This window comes from Pleurodeles waltl, chromosome 9 (genome assembly GCF_031143425.1).
Source record: "Pleurodeles waltl isolate 20211129_DDA chromosome 9, aPleWal1.hap1.20221129, whole genome shotgun sequence".
In the NCBI taxonomy this organism is placed as follows: domain Eukaryota; kingdom Metazoa; phylum Chordata; class Amphibia; order Caudata; family Salamandridae; genus Pleurodeles; species Pleurodeles waltl.
This window is the reverse complement of record NC_090448.1, coordinates 7,203,571-7,230,085: the sequence shown is the minus strand read 5'-3', so window position 1 is coordinate 7,230,085 and position 26,515 is coordinate 7,203,571. Positions and strand designations below refer to the sequence as shown.

Below are 26,515 nucleotides of genomic sequence, written 5' to 3'. Positions count from 1 at the left end.
CTGGGATCCTGCTGGTCAGGACCCCAGTGCTCATAGTTTATGGCCTAATGTGTGTGTCTGTATAGTGCTTGACTGTGTCACTGAGGCTCTGCTAACCAGAACCTCAGTGCTAATGCTCTCTCTGCTTTTAAATTTGTCAATGTAGGCTAGTGACTTAATTTACCAATTTCAATTGGCAAACTGGACCCCCCTTATAAGCCTCTAGTATATGGTACCTAGGTACCCAGGGCATTGGCGCTCCAGGATATCCATATGGGCAGCAGCATTTCTTTTGATACCCATAGGAAGCTCAGACAAACCCTTGCACAGGCCTGCCATGGCAGCCTGCGTGAAATAACGCACAAGTTATTTCACAGCAATTTTCACTGCACTTAAGTAACTTTTAAGTCACCTATATCTCTAACCTTCACTTGCTCAAGGTTAGGTGCAACGTTACTAAGTGTGAGGGCACCCTTGGACTAGCACCATTACACATGTGCACAACATATAGGTCAATACCTATATGTAGCTTCACAATGGTAACTCCGAATATGGCCATGTAAAATGTCTAAGATCATGGAACTGTCCCCCCATTCCAAATCTGCTATTGGGGAGCCAATTGCATGCATCCTGGGGGCTCCACCATGGACCCCCAGTACTGCCAAACCAGCTCTCTGAGGCTTGCACTGCAGCTACAGCTGCTGCCACCTCACAGACAGGGTTCTGCCCTCTGGGGTCTGAGCAGCTCAGTCCCAGGAAGGCAGAACAAAGCATTTCCTCTGAGAGCAGGGTGTTACACCCTCTCCCTTTGGAAATAGGTGTTACCGGCTGGGGAGGGGTAGCCTCCCCCAGCCTTTGGAAATGCTTTGAAGGGCACAGATGGTGCCCTTCTTGCATAAGCCAGTCTACACCAGTTCGGGGAACCCTTGTCCCCTGCTCTGGTGCGAAACTGGACAAAGGAAAGGGGAGTGACCACTCCCCTGTCCATCACCACCCCAGGGGTGGTGCCCAGAGCTCCTCCAGTGTGTCCCAGACTTCAGCCATCTTCCTTTGCAAGGTGTGGGGGCACTCTGGAGGGCTCTGAGTGGCCAGTGCCAGCAGGTAATGTCAGAGACCCCTCCTGATAGGTCCTTACCTGATAAGGTAGCCAATCCCCCTCTCAGGGCTATTTAGGGTCTCTCCTGTGGGTTCTCTTTAGATTCTGCTTGCAAGTTTCCTTCAGGAATCCTCTGCAACTACTACTTCATCCTCTGACCTCGGATCAACCGCAGCCTGCTCCAGGAACTGCTGTAACAGCAACAAAGTATCCACAAGGGATACGTTTCTTCTGCAACTTCAGCTCCAAGTCAGCAACTGCAGCAGTTTTCACGGTGTGCACGCTCTGGGGAATCCCTGTCTTCATCCTGCACCAGAAGGACTGAAGAAATCTCCTTTGGGGTGAGGCACCTTCCAAGATGACGACCGGTACCCTTGGACTCCTCTCACAGCGACGAGCGTGCTCCTAGGGACACAGAGGTGGACTCCATCGACAAAGACTGTCCTGAGGTCCTGCTGACACAATTTGGAGGAGGTAAGACCTTGCCTTCCCAGAGAGCGACAGTATCCCTGTGTACTGCGTCTTCTTCACCTCCTGAGGCCTCTGTGTACTATTTACAAAATTCCTTCATGCACAGCCTGGCCCACGTCCCCAGCACTCCATCCTGTGACGCTCAACTCGCTGAGTTCTTCTCCTGTGGCGTGGGACCTTCCTTTGTTGTGCTGCACCAACCATGTTTTGCACCTCCTTCGTTCCCGTGTCTGGGAACTCCCGTGGGTGTTGTCTGGCATTCTGAGGGCTCTCTAAAGTGCTGAGAGCACCCTCTTACTCCTCACACTGAGTTGAGGCCCCCAGGTCCCTCCTGGGGCTATACATTAATACATTATACATCAATACATTTTGATGCAAAACACACTTTTGTCGTAACCAAGGCTTGTTGGCAACTTCCAACACTAAATCACGTCTGCATCCATCTTCACGTCGTGGAACATCCTTTGCATCATGCAGGAACCCGCTGGCATCTTCCTAGGGTGCATTCCTGCAGTCTTCGACTAACTGGGGACTCTTCTTTTGCACAGTCTTATGGGTTGGCAGTGGCTCCTGCCCTCCCTGGAACTTCTTTCGACTTCTGGACTTGGTCCCCTTCCTTTGCAGGTCTTCAGGTCTAGGAATCCAGCAGTTGTTGTTTGAAGACTTGGTTGGTTACTGCAAAAATCCCAATGACAAGGTGTAGTGTGTCATAAGGAAACTTGCAGTACTGTACTCCTGCTTTTCTGGGTTCTGGGGTAATGTACTTACCTGTACTGTATTCTTATCTCCCAGCGATTCTGCACACACTACACTTATCTAGAGGGGAATTCGTGATTTGCATTCCACTTTCTTAGAATATGATTTGTGTTGCCCCTAGACCTATTTTCTCCCATTGCATTCTATAGCATTTCCTATTGTTTGCATTATTCTATGACTACTTACTTGTCTAATTTTGGTGTCTAGTGCATACATTGTGTATAATACTTACATCCAGAAGGAGTATTGTCTCTAAGATATTTTTGGTACTGTGTCACCCAAATAAATACCTTTATTTTTGGTAACATTGAATATTGTCTTTACTTGTGTATAAGTACTGTGTAACTATAAGTGGTATTGCATGAGCTTTGCATGTCTCCTAGTTCTGCCTAAGCTGCTCTGCTATAGCTACCTCTATCTGCCTAAGCTGCTAGAACACTACTACTTCACTAATAAGGAATAACTGGACCTGGTATAAGGTGTAAGTACCAAAGGTACCCACTACACACAAGGCCAGCCTCCTACAAGCCACACTTAACTTAACTCCTCCCTGGCAGGCCCCCGCACCGAAGAGCTCAGCTGTGTCAGCTTTGAGTTCTTCAGGTGTAGTTTCTGTTCAGGGAATGGATTCCTAATTGTACTACTATTTCCCCCAAAACACACTAAATTCGTGATAAATGATTTTGCAAGGACCACAGCAGACTGTAAAGCACTGAAGACAGATTCCTGGACCTGAAGACCTGCAAAGGAAGGGGACCAAGTCCAAGAGTCACGAAAGTGTCCGGGGGGACAGGAGCCCACTAAACCACGGATGAAGGTGCAAAATGGCTGCCTCTGGGTGGAAGAAGCTGAAGATTCTGGAACAACGGAAGATGCCAGGAACTTCTCCTTTGCACGGTGTGCTGGAGGATGCAGAGTTGTTTCCATGCAGAAAGACCGCAAACAAGCCTTGCTAGCTGCAAAGGTTGTGGTTGAAGAAAATGGGTGCTGCCCAGGGCCCAGGAAGGACCAGGAGGTCGCCCCTTGGAGGAGGAGACGGGGGGGGGGCACTCAGAATCACAGAGAGCCCACGCAGAAGGAGGCAGCACCCGCAGAAGCACTTGAACAGGGGTTCAAGAAATCTAAGCATGTCGGTCGTCTCAACACTACAAAGGAGGGTCCCATGAAGCCGGTGGTCATCTCAGCGAGTTGAGCAATGCAGGACGGAGTGCTGGGGACCTGGGCTATGCAGTGCACGAAGGATTCCTTGCAAAAGTGCACAGAGGCCCTAGCAGCTGAAGTTCATGCAGTACACAGGATTACTGTCTGGCATGGGGAGGCAAGGACTTACCTCCACCAAATTTGGACAGATGGAACACTGGACTGTCGGGGTCACTTGGATCCAGCTTCTGTGTTCCAGGAACCACGCTCGTCAAGATGAGAGAGGACCCAGAGGACCGGTGATGCAGAAGTTTGCTGCCTGCGTTGGCAGGGGGAAGATTCGGTCGACCCACTGGAGATTTCTTCTTGGCTTCCAGTGCAGGGTGAAGGCAGACAGCCCTCAGAGCATGCACCACCAGGAAACAGTCGAGAAAGCTGGCAGGATTAGGCGCTGCAATGTTGCTGGTAGTCTTCCGGCTACTTTGTTGCAGTTTTGCAGGCGTCCTGGAGCAGTCAGTGGTCGATCCTTGGCAGAAGTCGAAGAGGGAGATGCAGAGGAACTCCGGTGAGCTCTTGCATTCGTTATCTGAAGAGAAACCCACAGGAGAGGCCCTAAATAGCCCTCAGAGGAGGATTGGCCACCTAACCAGGTAAGCACCTATCAGGAGGGGTCTCTGACGTCACCTGCTGGCACTGGCCACTCAGAGGCCTCCACTGTGCCCTCACACCTCTGCATTCAAGATGGCAGAGGTCTGGGACACACTGGAGGAGCTGGGTGGTGATGAACAGGGGAGTGGTCACTCCCCTTTCCTTTGTCCAGTTTCGCACCAGAGGCATGGGCTGGGGGATCCCTGAACCGGTGTAGACTGGCTTATGCAATGAGGGCACCATCTGTGCCCTTCAAAGCATTTCCAGAGGCTGGGGGAGGCTACTCCTCCCCTGCCTTAACACCTATTTCCAAAGGGAGAGGGTGTAACACCCTCTCTCAGAGGAAATCCTTTGTTCTGCCTTCCACTCCGACTCCCTCCCGACCCTCCCAGTGACGTCTGACCTCATCAGAGGCCACCTCCCCATCGATCATGTGATGGGGGCCTGAGAGGCTTCAAAGGGAAGGAAAGGAATTTTCTTTCCTTTGAAGTCTCTCAGAGCATTTTTGCAGCCAGATCGTGAAGTAATCTGGCTGCTGAAATGCCCACAAGACACTAGGGATTTTTTCAAATAAGGAAATTGGCATAAGGGGAGCGACCCCTTGGGGGAGTGACCCCTTGGGCAAGGGTAGCTCCCGGGTGGGGGGGGGCAATTTTTTTGGGGGCAATTTCTGTCCCCTATTATTATTAGGCTGATCTGCCCCCATCTCTAGGCGCCAGGGATTCTTTTTGTGTTTTTTTTGTTTTTTAGAGGCGGAGAGTGACCTCCTTAGGCAAGGGTCGCTCCCCTGAGAGGCAAATTGTATTTAGGCCATTTCTGCCCCCCCCCCATGGAGGCAGATTGGCCTATTTTTATTAGGCCAATCTGCCCCTAAGGGGGGCAGAAACCACTAGACACCAGGGATTTTTTTTTATATACTTACGCATAAGGGGAGCAGCCCCTTGGGCAAGGGCCACTCCCCAGGGGGCCAAAATATTTTTAGGCCTTTTCTGCCCTCCCTGGGGGCAGATCGGCCCATTATAATTAGGCCGATTTGCCCCCAGGGCAGGCAGAAACCCCTAGACACCAGGGATATATTTTTGTTTAGGTTTCCTTTTGTTTTTTATATATGGGGAGTGACCCCTTAGGTAAGGGTTGCTCCCCTGGGGGGCCAAATTGTATTTAGACGATTGCTGCCCCCCTTGGGGGTAGATCGGCCGATTATTGTTAGGCCAATCAGCCCCCAAGGGGGGCAGAAACCACTAGACACCAGGGATCTTTATTTTTTTATGTCAATTTAACGCAAGGTGAGCGACTCCTTATGCAAGGGTCGTTCCCCTGGGGGGGGGCAATTTATTTTAGGCCATTTCTGCCCTATTTTTATTAGGCCGATCTTCCCCCGAGGAGGGCAGAACCCACTAGGCACCGGGGATTTTTTTTTCTCTCCAATTTCATGCAAGGGGAGCGACCCCTTAGGCAAAGGTCGCTCCCCTGGAGGGGCAAATTTATTTTACGCCATTTCTGCTCCCCTTGGGGGCAGATTGGCCTATTTCTATTAGGCCGATCTGCCCCCGGGGGGGAAGAAGCCACTTAGGCAGCAGATATTGGTGTGTGTGTATGTGTGTGTTTTCTTTGGGGGGCAGCCCCTTGGGTAAGGGTCGCTCCCCATGGGTGCACATTACTGTTGGGCATATCTGCCCCCCATAGGGGCAGATTGGCCTATTTTTGGAAGGCCCATCTGCTCCCAAGGGGGGCAGAAAGCCCACCAGAGACAAGGGAAGATTTGTTTTTCAAAATAAGAGGGTAGGGTATGGCCATACCCCCACCCCAAATAAATGGGGCCAAAGTTGTTCTGCCCACCAGTGGGCAGATGGGGCAATTACCCCTGATCCACAACCCAGAGGGCAGAAAGTCTACTAGATTCCAGGGAATTAAAAAAAAAAAAAAAATAGTGGGGTGGTAGCTACCAACCAGTATGGGCTGGTTATGCCCCCACCCCAACTGAAGGGGATAACAGTCTTTCATCTCTCCCCCGCACACTAAAACATCTTATCCCACGGCAAGCAAGAGGACATTTGATTATTTTGGGTTTTGGTTTTACATTTGGGCCATGAGAGCTTGGTAACTCTCAAAATCGTCCCACTTGGAATGGTGAGGGCTGCACTTTATGGACTTTGGGACGCTGCCATGTAGAAAAATCCACAAGACCTAGACACATCTGAAAACTAAACATCTGGATGATTCCATGGTGGTGTGTTTCACATGCACCCTGCACCATTTTCTTACCCACAATGCCCTGCAAACCTCTAACTTTGCTGGAAATCACATTTTTGTGATGGAACCTTCCGGAATCTGCAGGAATCCACAAAATTCCTACCACCCGCATTGTCTCATCTATACCGATAGAAAGTCTGCTGCACTTGTCAGCCTAAAAAGGTTTTTTTACCAAACTGCCCTTTTAGACTTACTTTGGTTCCCCCTCAATTTCAACATGTTTTTGGCTCTTCCCTGTTGCAAGCACTTGGCCCACCTACACAAGTGAGGTATAATTTTTACCGGGAGACTGAGGGGAACGATGGGTGGTATGAAATTTGTCCTGGTGCGGTGATCCCACACAGAAATGTGGGAAAAATTTGATTCGTTTAGCTAAGTTTTAGGTTTGCTGAGGATTCTGGGTAAGAAAACATTCGGGGATCCATACAAGTCACACCTCCCTGGACTCCCTTGGGTGTCTAGTTTTTAGAAATGTCAGGGTTTGGTAGGTTTCCCTAGATGGCTGCTGAGCCCAGAACCAAAAACGCAGGTGCCCCCCGCAAAAACAGGTAGTTTTGTATTTGATAATTTTGATGTGTCCAGATAGTGTTTTGGGGCATTTCCTGTCGCGGGCGCTAGGCCTACCCACACAAGCGAGGTACCATTTTTATCGGAAGACGTGGGGGAATGCTGGATGGAAGGAATTTTGTGGCTCCTCTCAGATTCCAGAACTTTCTGTCACCAAAATGTGAGGAAAAAGTGTTTTTAGCCAAATGTTGAGGTTTGCAAAGGATTCTGGGTAACAGAACCTAGTGAGAGCCCCACAAGTCACCCCATCTTGGATTCCCCTAGGTGTCTTGTTTTCACAAAAGGTGCAGGTTTGGTAAGTTTCCCTAAGTGCCGGCTGAGCTAGAGGCCTAAATCTACAGCTAGGCACTTTGCAAAAAACATGTCAGATTTCATTGTAAAAATGTGATGTGTCCATGTTGTGTTTCCTGTCGTGAGCATTAGGCCTACCCACGCAAGTGAGGTACCATTTTTATCGGGAGACTTGGGGGAATACAGAATAGCAAAACAAGTGTTTTTGCCCCTTCTCTTTCTCTACATTTTGTCCTTCCAAATGTAAGACAGTGTTTTAAAAAGACGTCTATTTGAGAAATGCCCTGTAATTCACATGCTAGTATGGGCACCCCACAATTCAGAGATGAGCAAATAACCACTGCTTCTCAACACCTTATCTTGTGCCCATTTTGGAAATACAAAGGTTTTCTTGATACCTATTTCTCACTTTTTATATTTCACCAAATTAATTGCTGTATGCCCGGTATACAATGAAAACCCGTTGCAAGGTGCATTTCTTTATTGGCTCTGGGCACCTAGGGTTCTTGGTGAATCTACAAGCCCTATATATCCGCACAACCAGAAGGGTCTAGCAGACGTAACGGTATATTGCTTTTGAAAATATGACATTGCAGGAAAAAGTTACAGAGTAAAAAGTGGAGAAAAATGGCTATTTTTTTCACCTCAATTTCAATATTGTTTTATTTCAGCTGTTATTTTCTGTAGGAAACACTTGTAGGATCTACACAAATTACCCCTTGCTGAATTCAGAATTTTGTCTACTTTTCAGAAATGTTTAGCTTTCTGGGATCCAGCATTGGTTTCATACCCATTTCTGTCACTAAATGGAAGGAGGCTGAAAGCACAAAAAATGGTAAAAATAGGGTATGTCCCAGTAAAATGGCAAGATTGGGTTGAAAAATGTGTTTTCTGATTCAAGTCTGCCTGTTCCTGAAAGCTGGGAAGATGGTGATTTTAGCACCACAAACCCTTTGTTGATGCAATTTTCAGGGGAAAAAAACACAAGCCTTCTTCTGCAGCCCTTTTTCCCCATTTTTTTTAAATGAAAGTTTCGCTGTACAGTATTTTGGCTAATATCTTGGTCTCCTCCAAGGGAACCCACAAACTCTGGGTACCTCTAGAATCCCTAGAATGTTGGGAAAAAAGGACGCACATTTGGAGTGGCTAGCTTATGTGGACAAAATGTTATGAGGGCCTAAGCGCGAACTGCCTCAAATAGCCAAAAAAGGCTTGGCACAGGAGGGGAAAAGGCCTGGCAGCGAAGGGGTTAAGTATATGCTCTCTCAGAATTAAGCTGTACAAGCCCTCATAATCAGACACTTTGCTGCCATGTAACCAAAGCTTTAACAGAACAGTCCACAAAGTATATCCAATCTTGTTAGGACTCTTTTCTGCTCTCCCTGAACTTTAGTCTGTATTGCTCAGTGGTGAGACTAAACCCACCTAAGAGTGCTGACTTAAGAATGTTGTAATTGTCTGCCTCCTCTTCTCTGACAGTGAGAAGTCTATCCCTCCCCTTATCAGAGAAGGACAACCAGTGGATAGCAGCCCACTTTGAGGGAACCTCTGAACTTTACAGGCCCTCTCAAGTGCAGCAAAACACTTATAAATATCATTCCCAACCTTGTAGGAGGAAACAATTGTGTGCAGGTTTCCAGAATCAAGAGTCCTCCCTGACCCTGTGCACTCTACAACCTAAGCTGCTGCACCATGGGGCGTTACCCCCAATGTCTGTCTTTCCCTCTCAACTGCTAGAGCTAGCTGTTGCTGCTGCAACCTCAGCCTGGCCTCTTCCAACTTCAGTTCCCTGAGCTCTCTGTCTATTAAGTCTCCCTCTGGGTTGGAACAGTTGGTCCCCTCAGACACTGAGGTGACATGGGAATTGACAGAGGAGGATCTGTCCTTAGGCTAGTAGGCCTTGGAGGAGGCTGGCCCTCTATGTAGTGTTCAAAACTAGGCACACTGTGCAAGGTGTCCAGGCAACCACACGTTGGTGTCCAGAGGTATAAATTAGAAAACCTAATGCTCCAATTTTTAAGGTAGCTGGTCTGGCAGTTAGGCTAATCCAGGAGATATGCAAAGCATTTGTTGTAATGAAGGTAGGAGACGATGTGAAGATTTCACATATTTTTATTTCCTTAAAATCAAAGACCGCCGCTGTCACGTCCTCCGGCCTCGCAGCTTCCCCCAACCGTTTCTCTCGCGCTCAAGAGCACGGGAGAACGCGACAGCCGGCCGCACACTACATAGGTTCGGCACGCGGTAATGTTGCCGCGTGCCAAACAAACCGGAACACAACACATTTGCTGTACTCACAAATCCAATCATGCACCACACACACTCAATGAATAACGCAAGGCCAGAATTTATAAAAATACTTCAGACTTTTATATACATTTTAAGACCATGATCTTTAAGATATGTTAGGTACTTTTGAGATATGACTTTTCAAAGTTTTAATGAAGTTAGTTTTTCTGTGCGTAATTACGCACCATAGGAATCAATAGGCAGTCACTTTTAAAAATGCATTAAATAATGTACAGTTGAGTTACCAGTCTCTTCTTTTGCAGGTTGGTCGAAGTAGTTGGTGGGCACCTTGTGCCAGCAATGGCAGCTGCAAAGGGCACGGTGCATGGGGATACTGTTCTGCGTCGGCAGGCAAGGGCTTACCTCCACCCAAGTTGGACAGCTGGTACAGAGGACTGTCTGGACCACTTCCGACCACCACCCTTGTTGCAGGATTCATGCAGCTCAGCAGCAGAGGGGACCCACGCAGTCAGTGGTTAAGGTTGTCGGTGCCTGCAGATGCAGGGGAGTGACTCCTTCACTCCAAGGGAGATTCCTTCTTCTTTCCTCTGAGGACTGAAGATGGGCTGTCCTCAGAGGCTACATGACCGGGGAAATGTTGTATAAACTGGAAGTAGCCAGAGAAACAATGTTGCAGGTGAAGTCTTTGTCTTTGTTGCAGAGTTTTGGGTCCTGGGGAGTCCAGATGCAGTTTCTTTGGTCAGACGTCGAAGTAAGGGATGCAGAAGATCCTGCTGGAATCTTGCAAGCCAAAATATGAGGAACCACCCAAAAGAGAGACCCTAAATGGCCCTGAAAGGGGGATTGGTCACCTAGCAGGGTGAGCACCTTTCAGGAGGGGATCTGACGTCACCTGCCTGGTCTGGCCACTCAGATACTCCCAGAGTTCCCTGCCAACCTTGGATTCAAGATGGCAGAACCCAGGCACCCTCTGGAGGAGCTCTGGGCACCACCCCTGGGGTGGTGATGGACAGGGGAGTGGTTACTCCCCTTTCCATTGTCCAGTTTGTGCCAGTGCAAGGACTGGAGGTACCTGAACCGGTGTAGACTGATTTATGCATGGAGGACACCAAATGTGCCCTTCAAAGCATACCAATGACTTGGGGAGGCTACTCCTCCCAAGCCCTATAACACCTATTTCCAAAGGGAGAGGGTGTAACACCCTTCTCCCAAAGGAAATTCTTTGTTCTGCCTTCCTTGGCTTGAGCTGCTCAAGCAACAGGAGGGCAGAAACATGTCTCTGAGGTGGCAGTAGCTGGGGCTGCCTGGCAAACCTCAGGAGGCTGTAGGAGCAATGCAGGGGGTCCTCTAAGGAGCCCCCAGAGTGCATGGACTCATACAACCAATACTTGCAAAAGTATTGGGATACGATTCCAATATCTTTGATACCAAACATGCCTAGGTTCGGAGTTACCACTATGTAGCTGGACATATGTAGTGACCTATGTCCATTACACACGTACAATTGCATCCCACCACTCACAAAGTCTAGAAAGGTGAGTCTGGAGTTTGAGGGGGCACCTCTAATAGTGTAGGGGTGCCCTGACACACAGTTACCTGCACCTTTCCCTCTGGGCTGAGAGGGCGTACCATAGGGGTGACTTATAGTGACCTGGTGTAGTGACCTATAGTGAAAACGGATGCATGCACCCGGTTCACGCACTGGCAGGCCTTCAGCACCCTTTGCTTGGGCTCCCTATGGGTGACAGAATAACTGCTGCAGCCCATATGGATCCCCTGGAATCCCAGTGCCCTGGGTACCTAGGTACCATATACTAGGTGCTTACACGGGGGCACCAGTATGCCAATTGTGGGATGAAATATAGAGTTTTGTGGGAGAGAGCATAATCTGGGGTCCTGGTTAATGTGAAGTTGCATCTGTGTGCATACTTGTACTAATAACGTCCATTTCCATAGCATAGAACATAGCCAGTAAGATGGTTCAGTGATGCTACATAGGCTACAGGCAGTGCTTTATTTGTAAAGCACTGAGTCCCGGTGCTCAGGCAGCTGTGTCTGGTGCTGTAAAGTGTCGGAGAGCTCATAGCGAGGGAGCAGTCCCAAATCCACTTCAGTTCTCTTTAATTCACTGCCGTTATCTTACTCCTACATGTTTCTCCTTTCTCCCCTAGTGATGGATTTTCTGCATTTTTTTCCTCCGTCTTTTCGTTTTGTTTGCGTTTCCCTCTGTTTGTCTCGGCAAATGTCTGATGCGGAGAACTAAGCGCTGGTCCCCAAAAATAAGTGCTGGTCTCACCCAACGGCAACCACGGGCTCAAATTAAGGACTGGTTACAAGTATGAGTCCTGGAAAGGGCAAGTTAGCCATCCTTCCACAAGAGGATACTAAATTGTTCATTATTAGTCTGGATGGTAATATCACCTAGTATTTATAGTGCTTAGAAATGGCTGCCCTGTGGTCTGAAGTGCTATGTTATTAAAACGAATGTAATTACTTTGGCACGTAACATTAGGCGTAAGTTACTCTCAGCCCAACAATACTTATCGACCTCAGTAGAATGAACGTTTCATTGAGGTCTTGAAGGATTCCAAAGAATGAGATGCTGGTTACAGGCAGATGTTTGCAGCAGGCACATAACCCACTCCAGGAACTGGTGCTTAGCAGATGCACAATAATCTGTTAACAAGGATGAATGTTGCTGTTAGGACTCAAACAGCTGCTCTACATGCTCCATGCAGTGCTTTATAGTAGGCACATTAACCCCCTGAGATGTTCTATGATTATTACTTTAACCCGTAGCCCCAGGTCAAGAGCGTCTCCCCAGTGAGTGAGTTACATCCTGAGGTTCAGTAAAGGTTGATGGAGAGACTGATCACCGCAGCAGGTGCTTGAACCCCCTGAGATATTCTATGATTATTACTTAAACCTGTACCCCAGGTCACGCGGGTCTCCCCAGTGAGTGAGTTACATCCTGAGGTTCAGTAGAGGTTGCTGGAGAGAGAGGGGTCTCTGCAGTAGGTGCTTGAAACTCCTGAGATATTCTATGATTATTACTTAAACCTGTACCCCAGGTCACGCGGGTCTCCCCAGTGAGTGAGTTACATCCTGAGGTTCAGTAGAGGTTGCTGGAGACAGACTGATATCTGCAGCAGGTGCTTGCACCCCCTGAGATATTCTGTGATTGTTACTTAAACCTGTACCCCAGGTCACGCGCGTCTCCACCAGTGAGTGAGTGACATCCTGAGGTTCAGTAAAGGTTGCTGGAGAGAGAGGGGTCTCCGCAGCAGGTGCTTGAACCTCCTGAGATATTCTATGATTATTACTTAAACCTGTACCCCAGGTCACGCGGGTCTCCCCAGTGAGTGAGTTACATCCTGAGGTTCAGTAGAGGTTGCTGGAGACAGACTGATATCTGCAGCAGGTGCTTGCACCCCCTGAGATATTCTATGATTGTTACTTAAACCTGTACCCCAGGTCACGCGCGTCTCCCCAGTGAGTGAGTGACATCCTGAGGTTCAGTAAAGGTTGCTGGAGAGAGAGGGGTCTCCGCAGCAGGTGCTTGAACCTCCTGAGATATTCTATGATTATTACTTAAACCTGTACCCCAGGTCACGCGGGTCTCCCCAGTGAGTGAGTTACATCCTGAGGTTCAGTAGAGGTTGCTGGAGACAGACTGATATCTGCAGCAGGTGCTTGCACCCCCTGAGATATTCTATGATTGTTACTTAAACCTGTACCCCAGGTCACGCGCGTCTCCCCAGTGAGTGAGTGACATCCTGAGGTTCAGTAAAGGTTGCTGGAGAGAGAGGGGTCTCCGCAGCAGGTGCTTGAACCTCCTGAGATATTCTATGATTATTACTTAAACCTGTACCCCAGGTCACGCGGGTCTCCCCAGTGAGTGAGTTACATCCTGAGGTTCAGTAGAGGTTGCTGGAGACAGACTGATATCTGCAGCAGGTGCTTGCACCCCCTGAGATATTCTATGATTGTTACTTAAACCTGTACCCCAGGTCCCGCGGGTCTCCCCAGTGAGTGAGTTACATCCTGAGGTTCAGTAGAGGTTGCTGGAGACGGAGAGATCTCTCCTGCAGGTGCTTGCACCCCCTGAGATATTCTATGATTGTTACTTAAACCTGTAGCCCAGGTCACGCGCGTCTCCCCAGTGAGTGAGTTACATTCTGAGGCTCAGTAGAGGTTGCTGGAGAGACTGATCTCCGCAGCAGGTGCTTGAACCTCCTGAGATATTCTATGATTGTTACTTAAACCTGTAGCCCAGGTCACGCGCGTCTCCCCAGTGAGTGAGTTACATCCGGAGGTTCAGTAGAGGTTGCTGGAGAGACACTGATCTCCGCAGCAGGTGCCTGCACCCCCTGAGATATTCTATGATTGTTACTTAAACCTGTACCCCAGGTCCCGCGCGTCTCCCCAGTGAGTGAGTTACATCCTGAGGTTCAGTAGAGGTTGCTGGAGAGACACTGATCTCCGCAGCAGGTGCCTGAACCCCCTGAGATATTCTATGATTATTCCTTAAACCTGTAGCCCAGGTCACGCGCCTCCCCAGAGAGTGAGTTACATCCTGAGGTTCAGTAGAGGTTGCTGGAGAGACACTGATCTCCGCAGCAGGTGCTTGAACCCCCTGAGATATTCTATGATTGTTACTTAAACCTGTACCCCAGGTCACGCGCGTCTCCCCAGTGAGTGAGTTACATCCTGAGGTTCAGTAGAGGTTGCTGGAGAGAGAGAGAGAGGGGTCTCTGCAGCAGGTGCTTGAACCTCCTGAGATATTCTATGATTATTACTTAAACCTGTACCCCAGGTCACGCGCGTCTCCCCAGTGAGTGAGTTACATCCTGAGGCTCAGTAGAGGTTGCTGGAGAGACTGATCTCCGCAGCAGGTGCTTGAACCCCCTGAGATATTCTATGATTGTTACTTAAACCTGTACCCCAGGTCACGCGCGTCTCCCCAGTGAGTGAGTTACATCCTGAGGTTCAGTAGAGGTTGCTGGAGAGACACTGATCTCCGCAGCAGGTGCCTGAACCCCCTGAGATATTCTATGATTATTCCTTAAACCTGTACCCCAGGTCACGCGCGTCTCCCCAGTGAGTGAGTTACATCCTGAGGTTCAGTAGAGGTTGCTGGAGAGACACTGATCTCCGCAGCAGGTGCTTGAACCCCCTGAGATATTCTATGATTGTTACTTAAACCTGTACCCCAGGTCACGCGCGTCTCCCCAGTGAGTGAGTTACATCCTGAGGTTCAGTAGAGGTTGCTGGAGAGAGAGAGGGGTCTCCGCAGCAGGTGCTTGAACCTCCTGAGATATTCTATGATTATTACTTAAACCTGTAGCCAAGGTCACGCGGGTCTCCCCAGTGAGTGAGTTACATCCTGAGGCTCAGTAGAGGTTGCTGGAGAGACTGATCTCCGCAGCAGGTGCTTGAACCCCCTGAGATATTCTATGATTGTTACTTAAACCTGTACCCCAGGTCACGCGCGTCTCCCCAGTGAGTGAGTTACATCCTGAGGTTCAGTAGAGGTTGCTGGAGAGACACTGATCTCCGCAGCAGGTGCCTGAACCCCCCTGAGATATTCTATAAATTATTCCTTAAACCTGTACCCCAGGTCACGCGCGTCTCCCCAGTGAGTGAGTTACATCCTGAGGTTCAGTAGAGGTTGCTGGAGAGACACTGATCTCCGCAGCAGGTGCTTGAACCCCCTGAGATATTCTATGATTGTTACTTAAACCTGTACCCCAGGTCACGCGCGTCTCCCCAGTGAGTGAGTTACATCCTGAGGTTCAGTAGAGGTTGCTGGAGAGAGAGAGGGGTCTCCGCAGCAGGTGCTTGAACCTCCTGAGATATTCTATGATTATTACTTAAACCTGTAGCCCAGGTCACGCGCGTCTCCCCAGTGAGTGAGTGACATCCTGAGGTTCAGTAGAGGTTGCTGGAGAGACTGATCTCCGCACCGCAGCAGGTGCTTGAAACCCCTGAGATATTCCATGATTGTTACTTAAACCTGTACCCCAGGTCCCGCGGGTCTCCCCAGTGAGTGAGTTACATCCTGAGGCTCAGTAGAGGTTGCTGGAGAGACACTGATCTCCGCAGCAGGTGCTTGAACCCCCCTGAGATTATTCTATGATTATTACTTAAACCTATAGCCCAGGTCACGCGGGCCTCTCCAGTGAGTGAGTTACATCCTGAGGTTCAGTAGAGGTTGCTGGAGACAGACTGATCTCCGCAGCAGGTGCTTGAACCCCCTGAGATATTCTATGAGTGTTACTTAAACCTGTACCCCAGGTCACGCGCCTCTCCAGTGAGTGAGTTACAACCTGAGGCTCAGTAGAGGTTGCTGGAGAGACACTGATCTCCGCAGCAGGTGCTTGAACCCCCTGAGATATTCTATGAGTGTTACTTAAACCTGTAGCCCAGGTCACGCGCGTCTCCCCAGTGAGTGAGTTACATCCTGAGGTTCAGTAGAGGTTGCTGGAGAGACACTAATCTCCGCAGCAGGTGCTTGAAACCCCGGAGATATTCTATGATTATTACTTAAACCTGTAGCCCAGGTCACGCGCCTCTCCAGTGAGTGAGTTACATCCTGAGGTTCAGTAGAGGTTGCTGGAGACGGAGAGATCTCCGCAGCAGGTGCCTGAACCCCCTGAGATATTCTATGATTATTACTTAAACCTGTACCCCAGGTCCCGCGGGTCTCCCCAGTGAGTGAGTTACATACTGAGGCTCAGTAGAGGTTGCTGGAGACAGACTGATCTCCGCAGCAGGTGCTTGAACCCCCTGAGATATTCTATGATTATTACTTAAACCTGTACCCCAGGTCCTGCGCGTCTCCCCAGGGAGTGAGTTACATGCTGAGGTTCAGTAGAGGTTGCTGGAGACAGACTGATCTCCGCAGCAGGTGCTTGAACCCCCTGAGATATTCTATGATTATTACTTAAACCTGTACCCCAGGTCACGCGCGTCTCCCGAGTGAGTTACATCCCGAGGTTCAGTAGAGGTTGCTGGAGAGACTGATCTCCGCAGCAGGTGCTTGAACCCCCTGAGATATTCTATGATTATTACTTAAACCTGTACCCCAGGTCACGCGCGTCTCCCCAGTGAGTGAGTTACATCCTGAGGTTCAGTAGAGGTTGCTGGAGAGACTGATCTCCGCAGCAGGTGCCTGAACCCCCTGAGATATTCTATGATTGTTACTTAAACCTGTACCCCAGGTCACGCGCCTCTCCAGTGAGTGAGTTACATCCTGAGGTTCAGTAGAGGTTGCTGGAGAGAGAGGGGTCTCCGCAGCAGGTGCTTGAACCTCCTGAGATATTCTATGATTATTCCTTAAACCTGTACCCCAGGTCACGCGCGTCTCCCCAGTGAGTGAGTTGCATCCTGAGGTTCAGTAGAGGTTGCTGGAGAGACACTGATCTCCGCAGCAGGTGCCTGAACCCCCTGAGATATTCCATGATTGTTACTTAAACCTGTACCCCAGGTCACGCGCCTCTCCAGTGAGTGAGTTACATCCTGAGGTTCAGTAGAGGTTGCCGGAGAGTGATCTCCCCAGGGAGTGAGCTGCATCCTGAGGCTCAGTAGAGGTTGCCGGAGAGTGATCTCCCCAGGGAGTGAGCTGCATCCTGAGGCTCAGTAGAGGTTGCCGGAGAGTGATCTCCCCAGGGAGTGAGCTGCATCCTGAGGCTCAGTAGAGGTTGCCGGAGAGTGATCTCCCCAGGGAGTGAGTTGCATCCTGAGGTTCAGTAGAGGTTGCCGGAGACTGATCTCCCCAGGGAGTGAGTTGCATCCTGAGGCTCAGTAGAGGTTGCCGGAGAGTGATCTCCCCAGGGAGTGAGTTGCATCCCCGGCCCCTCAGCACCGCATGCTCTTTGCGGGGTCACGCGGCCATTACACTAGTGAGGCGGTGAAGCTTCCTAAGCACGCCTACCTGCATCTCTGCTATTTATTTGTGCGCTCTTCTCAGATGAAAGCACAACTGTGGCCGCCGGAGTGACGGAGGACACTTACTGCTGTTTTTGAAATAGAAATACAACGAGAGAGCCCGTTAGTGCGATGATGCGACGGTCGTTTCGGTGCGGACGCTACAGACTACAAGTCCCAGGAGCCCCCGCGCGGCAGCGTCGCAGCAGCACGCTCCTCAAGCGAGCTCGGTCTTTACCTTCACCCAGAGCGTGACTCGCTTCCGCTTCCGGTGACGGCTCTGCCATCTTCACCCAGAGCGAGGCTCACTTCCGGTGTCGGCGCTGTGACCTTTACCCAGAGTGCTGAGCGCGGCCCTTTCTCTTCCGGTTTCCGAGCTCCGCTGCAGCTTTGAATCAGAGCGCCGGTGAGTGGGGCCTCCATCCGGTGTAATCCTCCCGGGGGCGGCCGCTGGGGCGGGGGTCGTGCTGTGGATCAGACACCCCCGGGGTGGTGGGGGGTATTGGGTGGGAGAGTTCTGAGGGAGCGGGGGTACATAGCAGCCCCGGGGGTCGGTGGGGCTGAGGGGGGCCAGGCTGCCACCTGGGGGAAGGGCAGGCCGCAGCGGGGCCAGGCCCGGATCTGAGGGTGTGTAGGGCCGGGTCTCAAGGGGGTGAGCGTCGGCTGCGGGGACCGGCCTCCAGGCAGCGGGGCCCCTCCGGCCTCCAGGCAGCGGGTGCAGGTGACTGACCTTCCCGGGCCCTGCAGGCCGTGGTCTGAGGGGGTCCTCCATGGGTGTCCTGTACGAGTCCACTGGTTCCATAGACCTCGGCAAGACCGGCCTGGAGAGACTTCAGACCCCGAACCTGCAGCTCTCATCCGCTGCCGTCACTGAGCCCCGAACACGCCGAGCCTGTCACTCCGTCTACTGCTGCATCAGTCAGTCCGGCTGCAGCTGCCTGGGGGGACAGACCTCGAGGCTCCGCGCGTGTGCTGCCCGAGGAGCTGCCTGTTTTGTGCCCATCGTTGCCAATGTTCTGCAGCTAGGGGGACCAGTGATCCCTGTGCCCAGAACCTGGCGTTAATGAAAGTGGAATAATAACAGCATCCAGCAGTTCAGTGGTTTTTTCCAGACTTGATCTTTCATCCTAGTTTCCTGTGGCCTGTTTTTGATTTAGTTCCCGTGGTAAGGCTCCCCACCGTAAGTGTCATGCCGGGCACTGCCAGTGACCCGAGGGGGAAGCTGGGAATCGTGATAAAGGGCGGAGGAGCGTAATTTGTTATGACTTGTAAATTGGAATTAATTAGTTCAACTATCTTTCTACAGGTCTAATCATGGCCAAGTCGAAGAACCATACAACTCACAACCAATGTAAGTTACTCCTATGTACACTTATTTAAACTGTGTATTTTAGGATGACCTTTCTCTCATACATCTTTTCTTTCTCGCGACAGCTCGCAAATGGCACAGAAATGGCATCAAGAAGCCAAGATCTCAGCGATATGAGTCTCTCAAAGGAGTAAGTATTTATTTAGCCTTTTTAGACTGGTATCTCCCCCCCCCCCCTTTTTTTTCTTTTTTAATTTCTTCTTCGGCCATTGCGCTCTTCAATCGCCCGCCATTGGCTTCAGACTGTATCTTGGCTAAAACATTTTTTTAAAAAGTCTCCCAATCTTCAGTTAGTTTCTTTTGAATTAAGGGAAATCATTCCACTATATTACTTCCACACTGCATTGGTGGTCATCTTGTAATGCTCTCGTTAAAGCACCAAAACAGTAGAAAGTGCGCAAGCGAATGTGGTCATGTAGGAACAAATATCAAATTCGGTAAGTTTTACATCAAAAATTAATTGGCTTTACCAATGCTTGTATATTTTGCTGTAGTGACCGCATGCCACGATCTGGTCTAAGTTTGAATACCAGGAGTCATCCATACCGTGAAACATCACTGCTTCATATTGTTACGCACGGTCCGTTCTTCTAAATCTTATGTTGGTATACATAATAAGAATTTCCTGCATTCGAAAGTGATTACAGCATTTATCATTGCTGGATCATTGATACTGCAGGGAGAGCAACCCAAAAATCTTTCCCGTGTTTGTTGGGGTAACTGTATTTCCATCAGACCTCGTAATTTTTGGACAATTTATGTTTGGTGTTTGGTATTGTTTTCTGTATTTGTTTCAGTAGCACTTTGTGGGGACGATTGTAAAAGTCTGTTTCGTGGCTTGCATGCCTTTTATAGGCTGGTCCTCAGTCGTCTCAAAGCCCGGCTGCGGACGAGAGCAGTAGTGAGCCGAGGAAGCCTGTGGTTAAAGATCGTTAAAGTGATGCAGGTAGTCTGTTAACAGCTGTCTGTTTCATTATCGTGACTTCAGTTCTTGCAACCAAAGCATGTTCACAAACAGTCCTGCATTTCAGATGGTAATGTAGATGATTATCCTGAACATTTCACTTCTGTTTTCCTAGGTGGATCCTAAATTTATGCGGAACATGCGTTTTGCCAAGAAGCACAACAAAAAGGGATTCAAGAAAATGCAAGCGAACGCCGCCCTGCAGTCCAAAAAATAGATCCACGGACTGATGTTCATTGTCAGCACCAATAACTATCCAGCATTTTGTATAATAAAATCTGTTTTGCGGGAGAAGAACCGTGGTCCTCTTGATTATGAACAAGAAGGAAATGTCAGTCTGGACTGCTTCTGAGTGAGTTGCACCCCCGCCCCTTCCAGGGAGTTGTGTATTCACCAAAAGGCTCTCTCGGGGGCAGCGGCTGATCTAATAAGGGATGAAATTGAATTGGCCATCAGTTTCTTTTTTGAATTGTTCATTTCCCGGGGTGCTCCCCGCCCCTGGGCTGGTGTGCAGGTGACAATTTAACCCACAGGAAATGGCATGTATTTAAATGTAAGTGTTGTAGTTCATACTGTTTCACCCATCCTCGCCCCCTGCATAGCTTGGTCTGTGGTATGATTTAGGCGGGGTTGGGACTGCAGATTCGGGGAGAAGGCTTGGATACAGCCTCTGGGACGGGGCTCATGCTGGGAGAGAAGAGCTCTACAGGGCAGGAGTCGCAGCAGTTATACTTCCCTTCAGTGTACTGTGTACCGAGCTGCTTCGTGGAAGCTGTCACGAGTGTCCAGAGATCTGAGGGGGAACGGGGATGAGGAGTGAGCGGCAATCCAATCAAGATTTATAAAGCGCAGCAAATCACCTCTGAGGGACTCGAGGTGCTGGCGTTGCTAAGTGGTGCTGTGTTCATTCAAACAGCCATGTCTTAAGTCCTTTCCTGAGTTACCGGAGTGATGCAGTGTTCCTGAGGTGCAGGGGAAGTTTGTTCCAGGTTTTGCCTGCCAGGTGAAGGAAGGAGCGTCCTCTGCTGTGATCAGCAGGGGTTGGGTGGTGTCGCAGGTATCTTGTCCGGTTGGGGGGAACGTCATTTGTTTGTTGATGTATGCTGGTCTTTAGTCCTGCAGGACTTTTTAGGTGTGGGTCGGCATCGTGAACTGGCATCTCTTCTGGGTCGGGAGCCAGTGTAGCTTCTTGAGGTGTAGGGTTATGTGACTCCGTCTGGGCGGGACAAGGGTAAGTCTTGCCCCTGAGTTTTGTATTGTCTAGTCTCTTCAGGAGATGGGCAGTGAGTCCTACGTAAAGTGTTCCCATAGTTCATCCTGCTGGTGACTAGGGCTTTGGTGATGGTCCTTCTGGTGTCGGTTGCGAGCTACCTGAAATTCTTACAGCTTGCAGAGGGTATGGAAGCAGGCGGATGAGGCTGCGTTTACCTGTTTCTGGATAGATAACTTGCTGTCCAAGATGATGCCAAGGTTGCGGGCGTGGTCTGTTGGGGCGAGGGAAATCCCGAATTCAACAGGTGCTGTTCTGGCAAGGGTGATCAGGGGACACTGTGGCACAGTCGTTTAGTAGAGGGTCTAGATGTCAAGGGTCACTAGAAGGAAGCGGCAGAGTCATGCGACCACCACCCACCTTCAAGTTTGCCAGTGTTGTTGAGGCGGGTAATTTTTTTGAAAAATAACTGTAAATTGAAGTAATGGATTGGTGCACTTACATAATTAGTGTTCAGTTGGTTCGGGCGAAGACTGCAGGCGGGCTGTGTGTAACCAAAGCCAGCACTCAACCCTAGTTGGTGGGAAATAGTCACAAACTCCCAGCCAGGCAAACTGAAGGAACTGTGGATACAAATCATAATTGTAAAATTATATTACAAACCGCTCAAGATTGGATGCTGCAAAACGTGAAGAGAGCTAGCAAATGCAATTTTTTTTTTTTTTTAAATTTGTTTATAACTTTATACTATGGTGTGCTCTAGAGCGCATCTTTACATCAGCAGGGGTGTGCCGCTGTCAGACAGGTTACTGAAGTGGGTCAGGTGTAGGAGGGATGGTGTTTCTGTGGGCAGGGACATCAAGGCAGTGCATGTGTGAGCAGGTTTAGTGGCGAAGGTGTGGGGTGCACTAGGGGGCAGGTTAAGAATTAGGAAGGGAGCGGACAAGTCTGAGTGGACAGTGACTAGAGGTATGGGAAGTAGTGTGGATTGGGAGTTGGCATTGGTAGGAACCTGGCTGCTTCTACACCGGTGGCCTGTCTGGAGAACACAAGGATTGTTAATCTGAGCGTGGGCTGGATAGTGAGGGTACAATGCGCTGGTTACTGTCACTGTCCTAGCCCCCCTCCCGAACTGTAACCGGTCATGCTTCACCTCTGTGTCAAACTCTCAGACGTTGTCACTAGCTTAGTCCATGTAACTGTTCACTTAAATCCATTTCACTGTCCCAGTTTCCGGCATAGCTCCAGACTATACCCCCTCTTCCCCCCCACCCCCTCTCCCACCCTCCCGCCTGTCACCTCTGTTCCTACCTTACCAGTCCCTGTCTCTCCCTCCCATCTGTCACTCTCGGACTCACCGACCCTATTGCACTCCCTTGTCCCCCATCTTTCCAGTCCCTGTTGCACTCAGACCCCTGTATGCCACAGTCCTGCCTGCGCAAATCTCTGATCCTTACCCCTGCTGTACTCAAGTCTTTCCTCCTTCCCAAAAACATCGGTCTCTTGGTTCCTCAGCCATCTGTGGTCCACTTCCAGTCCCTTTCACACCAACTGTCCCTGTCCAACATCCAATCTCTCCATCGCTGTCAACCTTCCATTCCCTATCACCCCATTTGTCACTTTTAAACCCTGTCGCCCCCCTGGACCCCATGACCCTGTACATCTGTCACTTCGTACGAGGCTGCACCCAGTTACACACCCGGTCTGTCGCCCCCTCATTCTTGTCACACTTTGCACCATCCCTGTCACACTGCCAGTATCTTATGTGAAAATTGTTGTAGAATTTCATGTCATTTTGCCACCATTTTGCGTAGGGTTTTTTCCCCATCTGGGTCACTTCACGTCCACCTCATGCACATTTACAAGGTGCCCAGAGCTGAAGTAACTATTTCTCCCCCCCCCCCCCCCCCTCTTTCCTGCAGAATTCTCCATCTTGGTTTGGAGGACAGGGACCAATAAGGTTAGGAATGTGCTGCCCCTCCCCCACAGGGACTGGTCACAGGAAGGGTGTAGCCACCCTCAGTGACAGTAGCCTTTGACTTTGGTGGGTGTTTGTGGCTAACTTGAACCCCAACCTGTGGACATCCTACCCTCCGGAGACTGAAACTGTAAGTCTGATACTTACCTCAGAACCATACTAACTTTTCATCCCCTCTAGATCTGTTTGAAAATTGCACTGTCAACTTTTAAAACAGATTATTGCAATTTACTTGAAAACCGCTTAACTTGCCAAATTGAAACAAAGTGGTGTTGATATATTTGCTTACTACTGACTTGCAAATGTTACTTCCCTGGAAACTGACTCTCGTGGTTCTAGAAAGAAAGTAAAAAAATATATTTTTGCTATATAAAAACATTGTCCTGGAGTTGTGTGTGTACGACAAATGTTTTGCACTACCCCCTGATAAGCCCAACTGCTCGACCACACTACCACAAATAGAGCATTAGTATTATTTCCTCAGGCAAGCCTCTTGGGGAAACCACTGGACTCTGTACACACTCTTATTTTTATATAATATATACAGAGCCAGCTTCCTAGAACATACATACATCTGAGGCAGAATCCAACCATGTGTGATGCACTGATATATGGTGCAAACCTTTATTTACTAAAATAGTGTTAGGTGGGGGGCTGTTTTTTTTTTTTTTTTTTTTTTTTTAATTTAGGAAAGTGGCTTTCTTCTGTTTGGGACATTTTAGTTCATTTATCCCAGTTAAAGCCATGCACTTTATAGCAGTGTTTTTCAAGAATCTGGTCTTGCGGTTCATGATGGGCTCTGGAAACTTGTGCCCTCTTAGACGCTGTCCCCCTTTATTTCTTGATTGCTGGGGCTTTTCCTCAAGGACATTGGTGAGGCGTTTGGTGGTGATATAGATTCTGCTGTTGGACTCCTTGGCCAGAGTTTTTTCTAGTGGTAGCTCTGCGGTATGACTTTGAAAGTCCATCTCTGCTGTCTTGACTCTGATATTGTGAGCTATGTCCATTCCTAGTAGATTGTGTACTTAACGTGTGACTAGGAAAATGCCGGACGGACAAGCGGACAGAAGTGGAATATAGATGTGAAAGAAGATGGTATTTAGAATTTGATCACCGATAGACTGTGGGAAAATGCAAGCGCGTTTTTGATAATTGCTTTTTAGCCTATCTTTAGTGAATTTTTTAAAAAAAATTTTTTTACGTTGATTTGTAATATTTCCCCAGGGTATTCGGGCATAGAGTAAAACCCCAAAAACCATGATGCTACCATTTTGCTCCCCCGGCACAAACACCGGTCTCCTCCACCGCAAAGTTTGCGAGGCCACAAGTTTCGATGTTATTGCTTAGTTTTATTTTCTCACCTTTGTTGAAAGTTAGCAGCTTTATTTCCACATGGGAAACTTCATGTGTTTTGACTTTTCCGGGGTGATAAGGTGACACCTGCACTGCATGCTTAGTACTACAGCCTGGAAGTTCTTACTGAGGCACGCAAACTGTGAAGCTTGGTCGCAGCAAGTTCAACCTCAGGCAGGGCCTCCTCACCCTCCCAAAAGGCATAGCTAGAGCCTGACGTTGGTGGACCCACTGCTTGTGGCTGCTCTATCAACATATCAAGAACTTCTGCCTTAAGCACATGGAGCTACGTCAGCATAGCCTGCTGCAGGATGAGACTGGCACCTGGCATCACCTTCCACATCTGTGGAGACCATGAACTCCACATCCACATGTGTGGAGGTACCCTGGGCTTCACACAGCTGTGGTGATACCCTGGCCACCACACCCATAGCTGTAGAAGTACCCTGGGCTCCAAACCTCTAGAGGTACCCTGGGACCCACACCTCTAGAGGTACCCTGGACCCACACACACACCTGTGGAGATACCCTGGGCTCCACATCTGCGAAGGTAGCATGGACTCCACATCCACACCTGTGGAGGCCAAAAACTCCACATCCACACCTGTGGAGGTACCCTGGGACCCACACTCACACCTGTAGAGGTACCCTGGCCTCAACATCCACACCTGCGAAGGTAGCATTTACTCCTCATCCACACCTGTGGAGGCCAAGAACTCCACATCCACACTTGTGGAGGTACCCTTAACTCCAATTCTGTGGAGGTACCCTGGGCTCCACATCCACACCTGTGAAGGTATCATGCTCTGGACGTGCTGGGGTTGGGGGTTCATGCTTTTTACTGTACGTTGGAAAAGATCCCTACTTGTTAACTGCTTTAGTTCTGTGCTTGTCACTGCTTTTAGGGTGTGGTTCTGTGCATTTTCCACCCTCTATGAGAAGGTATACATGAGGTGGGTATTACAGTAAAAATACGTAAACATTAATTTACTTGTGGTTTCCATGGTGAGCTACAAGTTGCCTTTTGGTCACTTCAGAGTGCTCAGTGGGAGGATGTGAGAAAGTACCCTCTTTCTAGCATGGTTACCTCCACTTTTGGCCTGTTTGTGAGTGTGTGTCAGTGTGTTTTTACTGTGTCACTAGGATCCTGCTAGCCAAGACCCCAGTGCTCATAGATAAAAACCTATATGTCAGTGTGTTTTGCCTGTCTCACTGGGATCCTGCTAGCCAGGACCCCAGTGCTCATAGTGTGTATGCCTGTGTAGTGCCTAACTGTGCCACTGAGGCTCTGCTAACCAGAACCTCAGTGCTTATGCTCTTTCTGCTTTTAAATTTGTCACTGTAGGCCAGTGACTTCATTTACCAATTGCAATTGGCATACTGGACCCCCCTTTTAAGTCCCTAGTATATGGTACCTAGGTACCCAGGGCATTGGGGTTCCAGGAGATCCATATGGGCTGCAGCATTGCTTTTGCCACCCATAGGGAGCTCAAACAAACACTTACACAGGACTGCCATTGCAGCCTGCGTGAAATAGTGCACACTCTATTTCACAGCCATTTTCACTGCACTTAAGTAACTTATAAGTCACCTATATGTCTAACCTTCACCTGCTGAAGGTTAGGTGCAAAGTTACTAAGTGTGAGGGCACCCTTGCACTAGCAAAGGTGCCCCCACATAGTTCAGGGCTATTTCCCCGGACTTTGTGAATGCGGGGACACCATTACACGCGTGCACTACATATAGGTCAATACCTATATGTAGCTTCACAATGGTAACTCTGAATATGGCGATGTACCTGATAAGATAGTCAATCCCCCTTCTCAGGGCTATTTAGGGTCTCTCCTGTGGGTTCTCTTCAGATTCTGCTTGCAAGTTTCCTTCAGGAATCCTCTGCAACAACATCAGCATCCTCTGACCTCGGATCAACCGCAGCCTGCTCCAAGAAACTCTGTAACTGCAACAAAGTGTCTACAAGAGACCCTTTTCTTCAGCAACCTCAGCTCCAAGTCAGCAACTGCAACAGTTTCCATGGTGTGCATGCTCTGGGGACTCCCTGTCTTCATCCTGCACCAGAAGGACCGAAGAAATCTCCAGTGGAGTTAAGGAGCCACTCCCCTGCTCCAAGCAGGTACCTTCCAAGGCGATAAGCAGTACCATGGGACTCCTCACGGCAACAAGCGTGCTAGGGACACAGAGGGTGGACATCATTGACATAGACTGTCCTGAGGTCCTGCTGACACAATTTGGAGGAGGTAAGA

General features: G+C 49.3%; 1 non-coding gene across 1 annotated transcript; it reads left to right on the top strand.

The window, feature by feature from the left end:
• Positions 1 to 19,372: 19,372 nt before the first annotated feature.
• LOC138260570 (small nucleolar RNA SNORA71) lies at positions 19,373 to 19,503 on the top strand. The gene has a single exon (XR_011198880.1). It is a non-coding gene; the product is annotated as a small nucleolar RNA SNORA71 (small nucleolar RNA).
• The last annotated feature ends 7,012 nt before the right edge of the window (positions 19,504 to 26,515 follow it).